Below are 16,672 nucleotides of genomic sequence, written 5' to 3'. Positions count from 1 at the left end.
GGGAGGGTAATGCTGGCAGTGCTGAACAATGTTGCAGTGATGACTGAGGGGACCCTTTAAATGGATAAATTAACGGTGTCTAAGCGGCTAACAAGACATTGTCATGTTACATTAAACACTTGGTTTTGCTGTTCAACTCAGGTAACAAGGTGTAGAAATAGAATAATGAATGCTCTAGAATAGAGAGCAGTGGCAGTGGGGCTGATAACATGCACTAATTATATAATAAGTGCAATCACTTACTTACAATGTAGATTATTTTGGAATGCTGTTTGTTTCTCTCAGTGCATAAAAAATGTTATCTTAAATCAACAATGTTCTTGACTAGTCCACTCTCCAAAGCATGAAAGCATGGCCAAGGCCTTAAGATGTTTCTGTCCCATTGTGTTTCACAGGAATGTCTTGATCGCTGACCCAGTGATCAATAATAATGGTTATGTAGGAGGAAAGCACGTTTGTGCAAGCCCACCCAAAGCCTTTTCAGATCACACTGTAGCTTGTGCATTTTGAAAAACAAAAGCCTTAATATGAGTCTTTGAGAAAAATCTGGGAGATTTGTTGCCATATTGATATTGAAATTTCCCCAAAAATTATATACAGTCGAACATATCCCCTTCTTTTTCCCTTTGGTGCCAATTTGGCCAAAATATAGGAACTGTGCATGTCCGACAGGTGGTTTGGACAACTCCTCCAGAGCTCAGCCGCTCTAAGCAGTGGTGGAAACAGAGATGCTCTCGTTAAGGAGCAATGCTCTGCAGCTGATGCTGCTGGTGCTCCTCGATGTGCACCTGCTCCAGGAAGCTCCTCCAGCAGCTGTGACACAACAGGTTATGTTGTGTTGTATGTTATGATTCGGTTGTAAAAAAGATATACTGATTACATCGAATATCTAGTATTGCCGAACTAGCGATGACATTGCTTTAAGTTGATATATGTTAAGAAAAAGTAAAAATAGTTTATTTAAGATGTGTTTAGAACTGCCCAATATAGATTTACGCCAAAAAGCAATGCAGTTTGGTTCTCCGGCTTTATAGAGGAGTAGATAGGGTTAGGATTGGTTTATCTGCTTAACACATGAAATATTTACTACAGCCGAACTTGTAATGGCAGTGATTATAGTTGCTTTAAGTTAAGAAATGACACACAACACTGCATTTGAGTCGTTTATTTGAAAATATTATGAAGCTTTGCTGTAGCTTGGTTGAGCGGCAGAAACCGAACGCAGCCAATCCACGGCAGACAGCTATAGACAGGAATCGAATGAGTCCAACTACGTCAATAGGCTTTCTGCCGACCTCATAAGCCTTCTTTTAATAATACAGTTCAAAATGTACCAGGTTTAACGAACGCATTGAGTAACACGGCATTAGTAGCATTCACTTTGAGGATGTGGGTAGTATTTTAACACTAATCGGCTCGTTTTCTACCCCGGGATGACGACGGAGGTTGACCGGCCGATCACCTCAGGAGGCCGGCTGCTCGCCTCTGAGATGACCCGCTACTCCCGGTCGGCTGGTTCCACAGGTGGCACTTCACTTCTCTGACAACATCCGAGCAAACGTCCAAATAGGCGTTATTTGAATAAACTGATCATATATTCGGGATCTACACAGTTACTTTCTCGCATGAAAAAATATTAAAACTTAAGTAAGTGACGTATTAGCAGCTCTAGAGCGGGAATTAAAACAGCGCAGCTAGTCACCCTCAAACGTAACAGTGAGTCATAATTTGGGTGCATGCAAAACGACAACTGTGACCGGAGTGGCGATATTTACTCGACCGCTAGAGGTCGCTTAACTTTGAAACGTAGCATGAGGTCGTAATTCGCCGCTTGTACATACGACTCATGTGGTCGTTTTTTCGAGGAGGACAGTCTCCTTGTGGGACTTTGTAGAACTAACTGAGTTAAGACAGGAAGGATATGATTTAAGTGTTCAGATGTGTGGCTGATATCTAAAATGAATGAGAATATATATATATGCTCCAGAAACACGTCAACCTGTCTACCATGAGGAGACTGTTAATGCATGTCAGACTGAAAAATCTTTCCTATTGCAAAACTGACAACATCAAACCATTGTCTTGGTATGTTCAGAAGGGCAGGAAGGTAAGATGTTGGCAGCCACCCAGAGCACACTCAGTTATAGAATGTGTTGCACCTCATATGTAATACTGATTTTGGTACACTGGATATAACATGGAGGAAAAGGCAACAGACGCTACCCTGAGACTCAAGAGTAACACTAGGAAAATTACTCAAATGGGCAGAGTAGGGAATAGTTTTCAGCCAAGACATTTTTTGCACACGTGGCCAAAAGATCAAGAACACAATCTCCTCTGTGGCCTGTATGGAGAAAACTATGGTTGCAACAATAGACAGCAATAGCAGCTCCACATTTACCAGCAGTTCTCTGCTGTTAAAGCATCTGTTTATTGCTCTATATAAGCAAATAATTAATTAAATTGTCCTCCAGAGGTAAAGAGCCTGTTTCAAAAAGATTTTATTAATGGAACTGAGACTGTACCTGCTATGGACGCACTGATGTGCTTGGGGAGATTTAATTTTACTTCACTTATCAGTTTAACTCAGCATGTGCCTTAAAGTTTGACAGCAAAATCCCTCATTAAATTGTGGCTTGAAGCAACACGGAAATCAATGTACAGTATATTCAATAAGGAGTAAATGTTTCCTGCTGCCAACAGGAAGGGATATGTTCTAATTTTAACAATACATATAAACAGTGTGTATATACATAAAATACACATGTACGTGTATGACAAATAGAAAAAAATAAAAATGAAATAAATCTGCTCATACAGTATGCTGTGCATTCTGTACATGGGCGCAATGCAAAAACAAAAATGTCAGTAAATGACTCAGTGACTAAATGGGTGATGGTACATTGATTTTCTTGATTAAAGAAAATTAAATAAAGAACAAACATTTAAAACATTGTTGTCCGCAAAATAAGAACTATTCATCTAGTTTTATAGAAATCACTCTGACAGTTTCATATTCATATATACAGGTGGATCACCTGTACATTTTTGTGTTTGTTCATGTCCATATAATTGTACCCACACAATGTGTGTGAAGGCCCCATAGGGCTAAGAGGAGCCCAGCGGCAGTATCTACACCAACCCTTATCACTTTGCTGTTACCATCCAGAGTGACAGCTCTTTGTAGTGGAAGCTATTCTTAGCACCCCTGGGTCCATTGTTGGGCTCCGACTAAACTGAAGCTTGTAGAGCCACCACAGATCTGTGGTCACTGGATGGGGATAGCACCAACACTCACACCTGCCTTTTGCTTCAGGATCTCCTTATTATCTCTTTATTTCTTTCTCTGAAGTTTATTTCTCTGTACTGTAGCCAGAGAAAAAAGGACAATAGTAGCAAATAAGCAAAAAAATTGTGTATTACTTGTATCATGATTAGATTCTATGGTTTTGTCAGATGTATGTATCTATGACAGATGTATGTCTGTTCTCTTCTCTCCCTTTTTCTGTCTCTACCCGGCAGATGTGTTCCCTCCATATGACCTGGGTTCTGCTCAAGTTTTCTTGAGTTTTTCATTGCCACCATTGCCTTAGTGCTTGCTCTGGGGGTTTCAAGCTGGGTTTTGTAAAGCTTCTTGAGACCAGTTGTATTGTTATTGACACTATGTAAGTAAACTTGAATTGAAATTGAACTGTTTCTCTTCTCATCCGTGTCTCTTTCTCACATGCTCTCATCTCCTTAGATGGCGCATACTCAGGAAACCACAAAAAGGTTTCTATATGTAACACTGTCCTTTCAGTTCCTTTATCAGGAAAGTCTTTCTTCCGTTAACCTCTTTTTGACTTCAGTACAGCAGTGTGCTGATTATCTGTTGCACTTTACCATCACAGACTGAACAAATGTATTTTCAAGTGTGAGATGAAAAAGTTTTGTTTTCCCCCTGCACAAGATTAAAAATGCCACTGGAAAGGCTAACAACATAAAAGAACATATAAGAGCCTAGTTATAAATAACTGTCTTGAAGGTTATAAGACTAAATGAGTTAATTAAAATGGATAAACTTGTTGAGGTCATTAAGTCAAGTTTGACACATGCATATACTATGATTCAGCTGTAACCATCTGTTATCAGTTATCTATGACTGCCAAGATAACTACAGAGACCACAAATCCTCCCACTGACAAAGCATGAATCTAATATTGTCAGCTTTAGTTTACAACACAAGAAAAGGATATATCCCAGCTAAAGAGAACACAATACATGACACAGATGTAGGTTTTGTCAGTCCTCAAAATTACAGTTTCTCACATGAACTATTGCCGAACACACACATACACACACACCACACACACACACACACACACAAAAAATCATTATTCAACACCTCTGTGAAAAAGTCCTCTTGACAAACCTCTGGATGACATATGAAGTCTCACACAGTGTTGTGCACTGACATACAGTACTCAGGGAATGGAATTCAGAAAGAACTGACAGCTTTCAGATTTTTACAAATGCACTCTGTGCTGCATGCATATGAGGGTCATATACTGTAAATATGTAACATATTAAATTAAATGCAAACACAAAATGAAACATTTACCCTGCTAATAGTAGGAGCACTGAGGGAGCAGAAGATACTTTATGCATGACAAAATCATACTAACGTCTCTTTTGTATGCATTGAAGCACCTGCACCACCTGCTAATGTTTGCAAATGACCACTAAAGACAACATACAGTGAGACACCACTCATTTCTGAGTGCACCTGTATGCATAGACCGGATGCTCCACCAAGAGGTGGGCAAATCTCTTGCATCACTGAAGCAGATGTGGTAGTAATGAATATGTTTGTCTAGTTAGGTGTTTAACTAACAATGGGCACATTTATTAGACACACTCTGTGCAGTGTAATACAAGATGCTCAAAGGACCAGGTCCCACATGTTGATGTCTCACTTGCGTGATGCCGCTCAAGTAGGTTTAATTAGGGTCCAAAACACTCCAGGGCAATTTACTTTCCTAACAAATTCTTATGTATTCAGTGTGCACAGAGAACTGAGTGTGTTTATTCTGCCTTGTACATGATCCAGATTAATTTACAGCTATCTATAAATTTTATAATCACTGACTGTTTCGCTGTTTTGTTTTGGCAACATATTTGCTACAATATCTTTTATAATTCTTTGTTAGTAATTCAATTATTTGCACAAATGAGAGGTGGAATAACAGCGTTTGTTTGCTAATTTATTTGTTTGTCTGGATTAACTGAGCTAAGTACACTGAAAAATTACAAGTTAAATATTTCTGACAGCCTCTTTAAAAATGCTAAATTTGTTCCTGCACCACAGCCTATTATAATGCATTGTAAAGCTCCCTGTTTTAGTTTTTTTTTTTTTTTTTTTTTAAAGAAAATTAGTATTTAGAACTTTTATTTAGCCAGTAAATAAATAAAAACTAATCCTGCTGTTCTGACATTTCTCAGGCAAGCATAACCAGTCACAACTCTGGCATGATAGACATATACTATTTGTACACTTCCTCAACACAAACACACTTGTTGGTCAGACGGACTGGGCAGAAGACCAAGTGCTGATTCCAGATAGAGGATGGTTTTTAGATAACATGCATTTGAACAGGAGCGATAAGTGGCCCTAACAGCAGTTACTGGAATAGTAATACAAAGAAATGTATGTGTCCCAACCTGCACCAAATAAAAGATCGCAAACCCACATGGTAGTGATCGATTTGAGTCAGAGGCTTGTAGGAAAGAGTTTTACTGATATTTTTGTAGAAATCTTTAAGGTTCACTGCAGCCTACATAAGAGCTTGGACCACGTGTGGAAATATCAAACTTAACGAAATAAATAGCAAAGAAATTACCTTTGACAGCTCGGGATTCCGCTTCTTTCACAAATGTGCCCTTGACAGCTGCTCATCATCTGAGCAGCGTATTCTCCCTCAGGTAAAGTGGCTCCGCTGTAATCCAACTTTAAACAGAAATGAGCCAGTAGCTTTGTCAAGGCGTTCTCTGTCCAGACAGCGAAACTGTCAAAAGAGAAATAAAAACACTGGAGGTAAGGGTTTCGCTGTGTGGGTATAGTTGGCACGCGTGGCGGAGTGAGCGCGGGAGCTGCACGGGCTCACTAGCGCTCCTTGGACCCGTGTGACGTATGAGGACGGGAGGAGGGGGCCGTCTAAACCCTGGGTGCTGTTCTTTCCCTGGGCTGCCAGACACTGCTGCAGTGAGCAAACTGAAAGGTTTCGGACCGGGATTCTGTTAAATGGACGAGCGCTCATGAGATGTAGGATATGAAGTAGCCTAACTCTGAAGAGTGTGAAGTCGCTGGTTCGAGCCCCGCTATGTCTATGGCGGAGGCGCCATCAGCAAGCGTCTTAAAAAATAAGTAAATAAAAGAGTTACTCAAAGTGCTTCTCACTTCTGGGATAGAGTACAAATCCCTGGTATTTACATACCTTGATTAGTGTTGCCAGTTTTTGTTTTTGATGTGCATCATTCAGTTATTTTAATTGTTACAACACCAGTTCAGGAACAAGACCACTCCTCATGTTTTTCTATTGCCCACGCTTTCCAATAAAAGTGTCTCACCCCTCTCTCTGTTTGTGTCTGTTCTCATCCTCACTTTCCTCATCTCCTGCATCTTCCATCTTTCAATGCAGGAACCAGGGGGACAAGTAGGCCAAGTTTCCAGAGATGTGCCCAAAGTGTGCATCTACATTTCACCCCTCTCATCCCTTCCCTTCAATCCCACTCATTACTTTCACCCATCCCCTCAACCCCCCTCCGTCACCCCTCCATTTATTTCCCTCAGGTCATATTCACAGAGAAACTACTTTGCATCAATTAAGGTGACTTTTAATTTTTTGGAAGTACACTTTTATCAGTTTACTCAGGATTGGTAAACTACACTCTTGTTTCAAGGGCTCAACTGTTCAATAGCTAGACTTTTGCTTAAATGGTGTTTACCTGAGGCAAGCACACTGCCACCTATTGCAACCTCCCTTTTTTTTACAGAATTCAGGAACAACCCATGTTACCGTGGAAGAGCAGAATCTGGTGATTTCCAGGGAGGTGCCGTCTGCGGGAGAGGCCCAGAGATCTGTGGATAGGCTACTCCCCAGAGTAGCATCAATCGAATAATAAGGTCATAGTACAAAGCGGAACAAAACATTACTCTATGCATTAAAAACATGATTCATTGGCAAGAAAAGTAATTTTTTATCGAAAGACTTTTGAATACAAGATGATCCACATCAGTTTGACAGTTGATATACATTAACTGGCACATGTGCGGTATTTGTGGTATACAGATGGCCTGTATGATGCCAGTAAAATTAGAGGCCAGGAGCCGTCTTGTTTTAATTTGTAAGTTGTGTTGGGTATTCTTCAGTATTACAATAATATTTTGGGACTGATTTGTATGTGTTCTTACGTCGCTCTTCCAACTTCACTCCAGTTTCATAAATAGTTTATTGCCTGTGTGAACTTTGTACTGCTCCCTCTGGATGTGCTCTCAGATGTTGTTTCGCAAAACTGATGTCTTTCTTCTTGGTAAGGCCATTTCATTTGCTATACTGAGCAGAATAAATGCTTTTGCTGAGGGGATTTGGGGCAGGAATAATTCCTTGCTGCAAAAGAATGAAGGTTAACTATGGTGAGATCACTACTGAAAAGTCAAGCTGAAATAATCAATAATTACTTTAGTGATTCATCTCTAATGTTTTAAGCAGATAATCCATCACTTACAGAATGGAGTGTTTTGCAGAGTGAGGTGAAATTAATGTGTTCACAAGGAATTAAACTGAATACTGTCAGCATTCTCAGAATTCTTAGTCCCGGTGCCATAGAATAACAACAGTCTGGGGAATGTCCTGGACCCTTAACTCACATTGATTTTGATTGCAAATCCCATTGTGAATCATTTCTCTAACACTTAAGTTAAAAGGATAGACTCCTGTACGCTTTTGCAGTGAATCCCTGAACAAAACATTGTGTTTCTTCTTGCAAAATAGACACACATACTTAACATGAACTTTGCCCATAAATAAAGTTCAAAGACCTTCTGCACGAGTAAGCAAGCTCGATACAGCTGAAGTAAGGGTCTGTTTTATACATCAAATATAATAAAGCACAGTATTCTGCCATTTGTAATATATAGCATGTCCTATGTGTTATGCTTATGGAATTCACTATGCATTGTGTCCTACTTCATATCACATTTAAATTTCATCTATAAACTATTTCACCTTTTGTTTCGTTTGTTCATTAATATTTGGTTTTTATGCACTGTACTGATAAGAAAACCTATATACTGCCAGAAGCAGAGGATTACACATGCACATTTTTATCTGTTTTGTGCTGCAACAGATGCAGAGCTTTGAGCGGGATAAGAAATGGTGAGCAGGAGCTTCTGTGACTTCTGTTCTCTTCATATGAAAAATGAGATATGCGAGAACAAGACCTGACGGTTGATGTTAAAACTGCCTCGAGCTTTCTAAGGCTGCACTGACACACAAAATAGTATGATAATGTCCAGCAGCCAGGCATTATTGACTCAATGCTGAAGAGCTTTTAAATCAGATGCACCCCCACCCCTAAACACCATACCATGAGGCATATATAACAGCATCTGAATTAGCCTGGTGTATTTATAGGTTCTATGGAATGCTCAATAATGAAGGCATTTTGCTTGTTTGATCGTAACACCATCTGTATCTTTTTATGTAGTCCATCAAATTGATGCAAAAAAAAAAACAGACACGCAAACACAAAAGTCCACTGGTTTAATAATATGACATATTCTTTAAGACAGACCCCCAGGCAAAAATGTGGTAAACACATTAGGTATATTCACATATGCAGGAATGTAATGGGATGAAAATAGAAAATACAAAAAGCCTTACAGTATTAACCAGATGACAGAGAATGTATGTGTTTGTATTTGTGTGAATGTGTACACAAGTCTCTCACTTGTGTACACATTCACACAAATACAAACACATACATTCTCTGTCATCTGGTTAATACTGTAAGGCTTTTTGTATTTTCTATTTTCAGTCCCCACACCATGCAACAGAGGGAGCCAGTGGAGAAGTCCAACACAGTACAGTACACAGCTCTATATTAAATATTAAAATTTGACTCACACATGAAGGTTTTGTTTTGATTTTTCCCGTGGCTTCCTTTTAAACTCTCTCCCATTCTCTTTCAGTTGTCTCTTTAGGCTGCACTCAAAATTCCTTCACATTTCTTGCATTGCATGACACACATTTGTACGCAGTTGTATGCAAAATAAACATCAAAAGAGAGATTAGTCTCTCTGCAAAAAGCAATGTAAACACTGTATGAATAGCATAGATAGCAGCTCCATGGTTTTACATATCTACAGCAACTACGCTAACATGCCACTGTACACTCCCATCTAACAATAAAAATGACTTTTTACAGTCTTGTCAAGGAATTTGTTTACATCTGAATCTGAGTATTGATCTCATGCAAGGTTCATGTTTAGACATGGGGGAATAAAAAAGTTCCAGCTATATTGATCACTACCAAGAAAACTTTGCCTGTACAGTGTTTGCAACACTGAGATGAAAAAGGCAAGCCGGTAAGCCTGCAGAGGGAACTGACAGGTTAGAGAGTGCGGTACGTAACAGTGTGTTGTGTGTTTGGGTCAGCTGTGGCCTGACCTATGGGCCGCCTGGCCCTTGGAGACCAGCTTGTTTTTAGAGTCTGGTCACGCTCCTTGAGTCAGGCCATTCAAACTGGCATTTGGCATTATCTTATTTTCCATAGCTAACAATGAGATCAGTGCGCTGCAGCGTGCAAAAATTCTTTCACAGCTTTATAGATTTGAACCTGATTGGAGCATGTTGATGCCATGCCGTCTTTGTGGACATAACATACAATGGTTGGCCCAAAACGTCTGGGTTTACATTCCACTTCATGTGTAGGCAAATGACTGTACATGCAGTATATGTGGGCCACACACAATGCAATCCTATGTGGGGATGTTTAAAGCTTCATTTACTCATTGTTCAGCAAATTATCTACCATTCAAGTAGATTTTAACTAAGGCGGCATCAACTGGGGCTTTGTCAAGGAGTTTACCAGCTTTTACCACACATGTCAACAGGTCATTTGGTGACAGCTGATTTGAACTTCAGAGTAAACATACTGTACAGTTCTCAGCAGTCAGGGTTATAGGCACTAGACTAAATCAAATAGCACAACAAAATGTTTTAAGTGTTCGTAAAAAAATAGTACATAACCCTACAGATTATAAACAAATGGAAACAAAACATAGCCTAAGCTGCCGACAACCAGTCCAATGATATGTTAGCTCAGGTCAAATTCTATTTTTAACTTGTGCAGTTTAAATTTTTCTTTTGTTGTGTAGGTGTTTCACTGTCTGTATGAGAGAAAATGAACCAAATGAATTGACTTTGACCAGTCTGACTTAGAAATAGAGTTTGTAGTGAACAGGTTAGAGCATGCAAGGCTTAGCAGGAATGATAAGACAGAGAAAGGACACCTCAAACCTGGAAACTTGTGGCAACATACAGTCATCTGTTTCAGTTCAAGTATTTCTGCGCTTTCGTGTGATGATGAGTGTTCTTCAGCCAAAACTCCATCAGTAGCAGTGGCAGGGTGTTCAGAAAGGAGCTGATGGATGTACAGTCATGTTGAAAGGCTATCAGTTGTGTTGTCAACCTGCTGCCTCTCACAGCCAGCTGGCCAGAGAGTGATTCTCCCAGTGGGAAAGCCTTTTCAGAGACTGGAGTGAGCGGTACCTCTCACCAGATGTCAATCTCTCCCTCAGCAGGGTAAAGTAAAAAGACTGGACCTTCACTGAGAGCATGCTGGTTTCATGGAACCCTTTTGTAAATTATAAAATTCCTTAACCTTTATCCATTGTACCGTTATCCATTGTACAGTGTCCTTGTGAGTCTTGAAAGGCGCTTATAAATAAAATGTATTATTATTATTATCATTATGCATATGAGGATTCATGTAGTTTTTATGACACGTTGCAAACTGGTTACAAATGTTAGAAATGCATAAACATTTATAGATATTTTTACTAATTACCCAATCTCTTATGAAAATATTTATGCTATATAATTTCAGGGTACTACATTATATATCCATTTATTTGCTGTTTATTTATCACTTTATGCAGTATATGTATGCAATGTAGGATTATATTAATTGATCTTAATGTTAAGATTAATTAACATTTAAGACCTTACATCTACTTGCAACTACATTGTAATGTGTATAAGACACATTAAACATCTCATTGGGCTCAACTTTGATGTATTTCAGCTTATTCATCAGATTTTTTATGATTTCATGAAATAGATGAGTTTTCCAGTCTGCTGTTAAAATGCGACAATTTTCTGTCTGCATTGCTGTCACGTGTCAACGGATGATTTAGTGCAGAGGTTTTGAATACAAGGAAATCACTGCACAGTGCATCTGTTCGGACCATCAGGCAACCTTAAATCCCCCACAGTCTTGATTTCGCACACTTCGTTTTTCTTGTTTACATTAAATCTTTATTTATTACAGGTAACACAGGTAAAATCTGCCATGTAAAATCAGAGACACTTTCTCTTTGCAGGCCACAATGCTCATAACAAAAAGAGGGCTTTGAAACACAGTCCATCTCTCTAATCTGACCACTCACATTGAAGTTAAACAGAAAGCAAATGTTAAGATTTTCCATCTTTAAGTTAATACCTGGACACAAATGAGTTGTCTTTTTTTTTTCCTTGATGGAGAGCTCTGTGCTCGCTGAAAAGTAGCTCAGACAGTGTCTATAATTATTCTGAGAACAGCAGCAGGTGTTTATTCCTGTGGTCCATGGCGGTACAATAGAGCCCAGCAGCTCATGTCACAAAGTTGAACCATTCCCCTGAGTGTAAAATTACCCATCTGGCCAATGGTGCTATCTTCCTGTCCCCACAACTACTGATCAACAAAGACACATGTCTTACTTCCACTTCTCCCGCCTTTGTGTCTTGAACTTGAAGCCAGGCCAACTCTCTTGTTCATCCAGCTTGGCTCACATTACAGATTTCTGTGCATCTGTGAAATGTTTAGGTGATGTGATACAAACCGAAGTCGGACCTCCTCCATAGCAGGAAACTCTTCTTCTGGCAGTTTTCAGATGATTTTTTTTTCTTTTCTTTAAAATATGTTTTTGTGGCGCTATAAGCTCAAAGATGTTACCATTTATTTAGAAATCTTAATAAGTAATTTAGTTTTTCATTCATTAAGTTCTTGTGGTTAAACTGTTAAGTCTTCTCTATACACCTGACAGACTATTTCAGAAGATTCAAAGCAAATATGTAACAAACCTTATCCCTTATAGACAGGCTATTTATGTTCCAAACACTATGAAATGTATCTGATATTGTTTTAATCTGATGTGCATGTTGCTCTTTATTATTGCTTAGCATCAACGTCCAATCTCACACATTCAGTGGTGCAAAAAGCAAGACTCATTACAGTGGAAACTAAATCAAATCATTAAACAAACAATAATAGAACAGTTTTCTGTTTCTGCTGATTTATTCAGGAGTATTATAAAAGGATTTGTCAGACAGTTCCAAGTGAATGCAGTTTAATCCTCCTTCTATGTTCATTTCTCAGGAGCAATGATGTTCTCACAGCAATGATGTTCCTGGGTCAATTTGACCTGGGGCATGTTTAATTATCTAAAAGTGTCACAAACCAAAAAATCCAAATAATTGTTTATACCTCATTATTACTTCCATCAAATTGATCCACTGAAATCAGAAGTCATGACGATTTGGTGATTCAAATGACTTGATGTCTGTCACACAAATCACTGCCATCCTTGCAGGCCCTGCCATTGCCTTTATTATCTTCTCTGCAGATAGTTTGGCCTGACACATATTTGAGTATAAGTATTTCACCTTTTTTTTTTTCACGTGAATGTCTTGCTTGGAGGGATATGAATAGAAGTTTCCTTATTTGGTTCAGAATCAGAATTATCAGACTCAGAATTGACCTCAAGATGGTCTTCATCCTCAGACACATCTTCAGTTTCACTGACATGATTAAAATTGAGTTCCAGGGCCTCCAGGGCTGTGTTCTGTTTACTTTTGCAGCTCACTCTGTAAAGCTCAGAGAGTATATGACTGGGGTGAAATATGTCTCACAGTTGCAAAGAAACAAATAGTATGGCCCTTCTGACCACTTTTAGCTTCCACTTTGACTACCAGTCAAATTGGGGTAGGTGGCGGAGGGGGTGCATATATGTAAAACATTTTTGTTTTATATGTTGATTACACTAATTAAGCCAAACAAAAGGACTTTCATACAGAAAAGAAAAAAAACAAAAACTTTTAACTATTTAATTTTTTTATTTTTTATTTATTTATTTATTTTTTTACTTTAAAATGGGTCAATTGGACCTGCAACCTAACACGAGGGCTAAAGATACACCTAAAACACACCAGAGCTATTTTATTTTGTCTTCATTGCAAAACAACAGTAATCAAAAGCTAAATTAACTGTGTTCTTTGCTTCCAAGTACAACAGAGTTGTTCACCATTCTTTTATTGATTCACCCTAAAAACATTTACTCTCTATTCCGAGTGCCAATTGATCTTGAGTTCTCCACACAGAAAAGCAGAGTGTGGTTTAACAGGACCACTGATTAACTTACTGGTCCCTTCGTAATACTGAAAATTTCATTACAATGGAGAAGTGACAAGACAAATTGGAATTATGGATAATGATAACTGATTTCATCATGAACTGAACCCTGAACACGACAAAAATGTGACGATTAATTACACATATTGGAATACAGAGACAGAATAGTAACTTAATACACAGTATTTAAGCCGATATAAGATATAACCCAACTAAGTGCATTTATAACACTGGCATTGTCATTTCTATCACAATAAAGAAAGTGATGGAAATAACTGTTGACAGTGTGTGTAACATTTGTTTTAAAATCCCAAGCTATATTAGCATGCTAATCTCTGTTTTAGAGTTAGCATAAAATATACTGAAAAGACACAATATAAAATGCTATTTTTCTTATTTTTTTTTTTGTACATTCAAATGAAATATGAGCTGTTTAGAAATGACGACCAATAAAACTACTTTTGGTTAGGCAAGATCTTACCTTGAGTTTTTTCATGTTTTGCTTCCTTCCATGGAGCTAACTTTGGTCTCCTGACATGAGCTCTCTCAAACGTTTCCAAAAAATCATATGTTACATTTTGTGGTGTGTGGTGGAAATGACAGTGACCCTTAAAGACAGGTGATCTTTTTATAAAAAATACATAAAATACTAATATATCTTACAAACACGTGATATATTTAATTATAATAAGGAATTTATGTGTCATTTACCCATAAAGTTATTACAGTTTTTACCTATTGCTTGAACACTGTAGACACATACTTAAACCAAAGTAACATAACTTGAAGTTGTTGTTACTACACCTTAAACAAAATGTGACCATACCTTAAACAAAAGCGCTGCTTTGCACTTTAGTTGAAATTCTGTAACACACTTGCTCCTGCACACTACACACTATTTCATACATTAGACACTTAGTTTGAAAATGAAATCTCAGGGTACCATTGGGAAAATACATCTATTCAAAATACAACACTCATTGGTTAATTGAAAGTACTTAGACACACACCTGAAAATACTTACTTAGAAAACTGAACACCAATCAGCCAGCTACAAAAAGACCTCAGTTAAGCCATTTTGAGAACTTCTAACAGAATGGCTAGAAGACCTGCTGGGGGTGGACGCCAACGCCTGTTCACCCAACAGCAGGAACTTGCCTTAGTGAACCTAGTCAGGGCAAACAATGCAATTCGTCTCCACCAGCTACAGCAACAAATACTTGCAGATAGGCAAATATTCAACAACATAAATCGAGTAAGCATTTCCATTTCACACGCATCTTGGTAAAGCACAACATGACCATGAAGCAGTTGTACAGGGTCCCATTTGAGAGGAACAGTGTCAGGGTCAAAGAACTTCGACATGAATATGTACAGGTAAGTGTTAAGTCCTTTACATTTACAATACAGAATGAATGCAGTCTAGTAACAGCTGAATATGTACCACTGGATCAGTACCACAAAGATACATCCAGAAAGCTACACAGGTACCTGTGTGGTGGGGTGGCGCGGTTCTGTATGTGTAGTAGTGTAGTTGTGTTCTTTGAGTAAAGCCATCCACAATATGTATTTTTTGTTACAGAGAATCTTGGACATGGATGGAACTGCCCAGCCTCATGAATGCATTTACATTGACGAGGCTGGATTCATTCATTCATTCATTCATTCATCTTCTATACCCGTTTAGTCCTGTTAAGGGTCACGGGGGTCTGCTGGAGCCTATCCCAGTTGTCATCGGGCGAGAGGCAGGGGTACACCCTGGACAGGTCGCCAGTCCATCGCAGGGCCAACACAGAGACAGACAACCATTCACACTCACATGCACACCTACGGCCAATTTAGAATCACCAATTAACCTAATGAGCATGTCTTTGGATGGTGGGAGGAAGCCGGAGTACCCGGAGAGAACCCACGCAGACACAGGGAGAACATGCAAACTCCACACAGAAAGGCCATCCGGCCCATGGATTCGAACCGGTGACCTTCTTGCTGTGAGGCATCAGTGCTAACCACCTCGCCACTGTGCCGCCCTGAGGCTGGATTCAACCCTAGCAAAAACAGACGACGGGGACGTAATATAATTGGCCAAAGGGCAATTGTGCACGTCCCGGGGCAGCGTGGGGGAAGTATCACAATGTGTGCCGCCATAAGTCTTTGAGGGCTACTGCACCATCATGCCAAACTGGGTCCCTATAATGCCCAACACATAATCAGATTTCTAAATGCACTTCATGATGCAGTACAGGATAGACCAGAGCAGCCCAGGTTTGTTGTTGTCTGGGATAATATTAGTTTCCATCGGGCTGCTCTGGTCCAGGACTGGTTCACCAACCATGATCAATTTGAAGTTGTGTACTTGCCCCCTTACTCGCCATTTCTAAATCCAATAGAGGAATTTTTTTCCGCTTGGAGATGGCACGTATATGACCGCCAACCACATACTCGTATGCCTCTTCTGCAGGCAATGGAACAGGCCTGCGGAGACATTGAGGTAAGGTCAATCCAGGGATGGATTCGGCACACAAGGGGATATTTTCCCCAGTGCTTAGCTGGAGAAGACATTGCTTGTGATGTTGATGAGATCCTGTGGCCAGACCCCAACAGATGGCAGGATCCATAAGCCCACTTGTGCAGAATTGTGTTTTTCTGTGTTTACAGTAGTGTATTGTTTGTTTTATTTTTGCTTTAACTGAATTTACTGCACTGTAAAATACACTACTGTATTGTAATGATTTTGAATTGAGTATTTCACTTTTTGGTTGTGAAAACTTTCTGTCTGCGGAACTGAATAAAAGCAGTGAAAACAAAAGACTGCAGTGTTTTATATAAAGCAGACTAGTGTGTTGCTGCTGATCTGACAGTGTATTCATATGGTGCAAGTGGGTATCATTTTGTCATCAGAGTGACATTTTGACAAAGGATAGTTAGGTTTTGATAGCAGAGTTTCAATTTAACATAGATG

The 16,672-nt window shown here is 39.1% G+C and overlaps 1 protein-coding gene across 1 annotated transcript in view; it reads right to left on the bottom strand.

The window, feature by feature from the left end:
- The window catches only part of gcgra (glucagon receptor a), a 40,298-nt gene extending 34,381 nt beyond the window's left edge, over positions 1 to 5,917 (bottom strand). Inside the window, exon 1 of the mRNA XM_084571195.1 lies at positions 5,880 to 5,917. The gene's annotated coding sequence lies outside the window, so the exon portion shown is untranslated. The remainder of the gene's footprint in view (positions 1 to 5,879) is intronic.
- Between the last annotated feature and the right edge of the window lie 10,755 nt (positions 5,918 to 16,672).

The sequence above is a fragment of the Chelon labrosus genome (assembly GCF_963514085.1).
Source record: "Chelon labrosus genome assembly, chromosome: 21".
NCBI classification, from domain to species: Eukaryota; Metazoa; Chordata; class Actinopteri; order Mugiliformes; family Mugilidae; genus Chelon; species Chelon labrosus.
The sequence above is the reverse complement of the archived record's forward strand: the minus strand, read 5'-3'. Positions and strand labels throughout refer to the sequence as shown.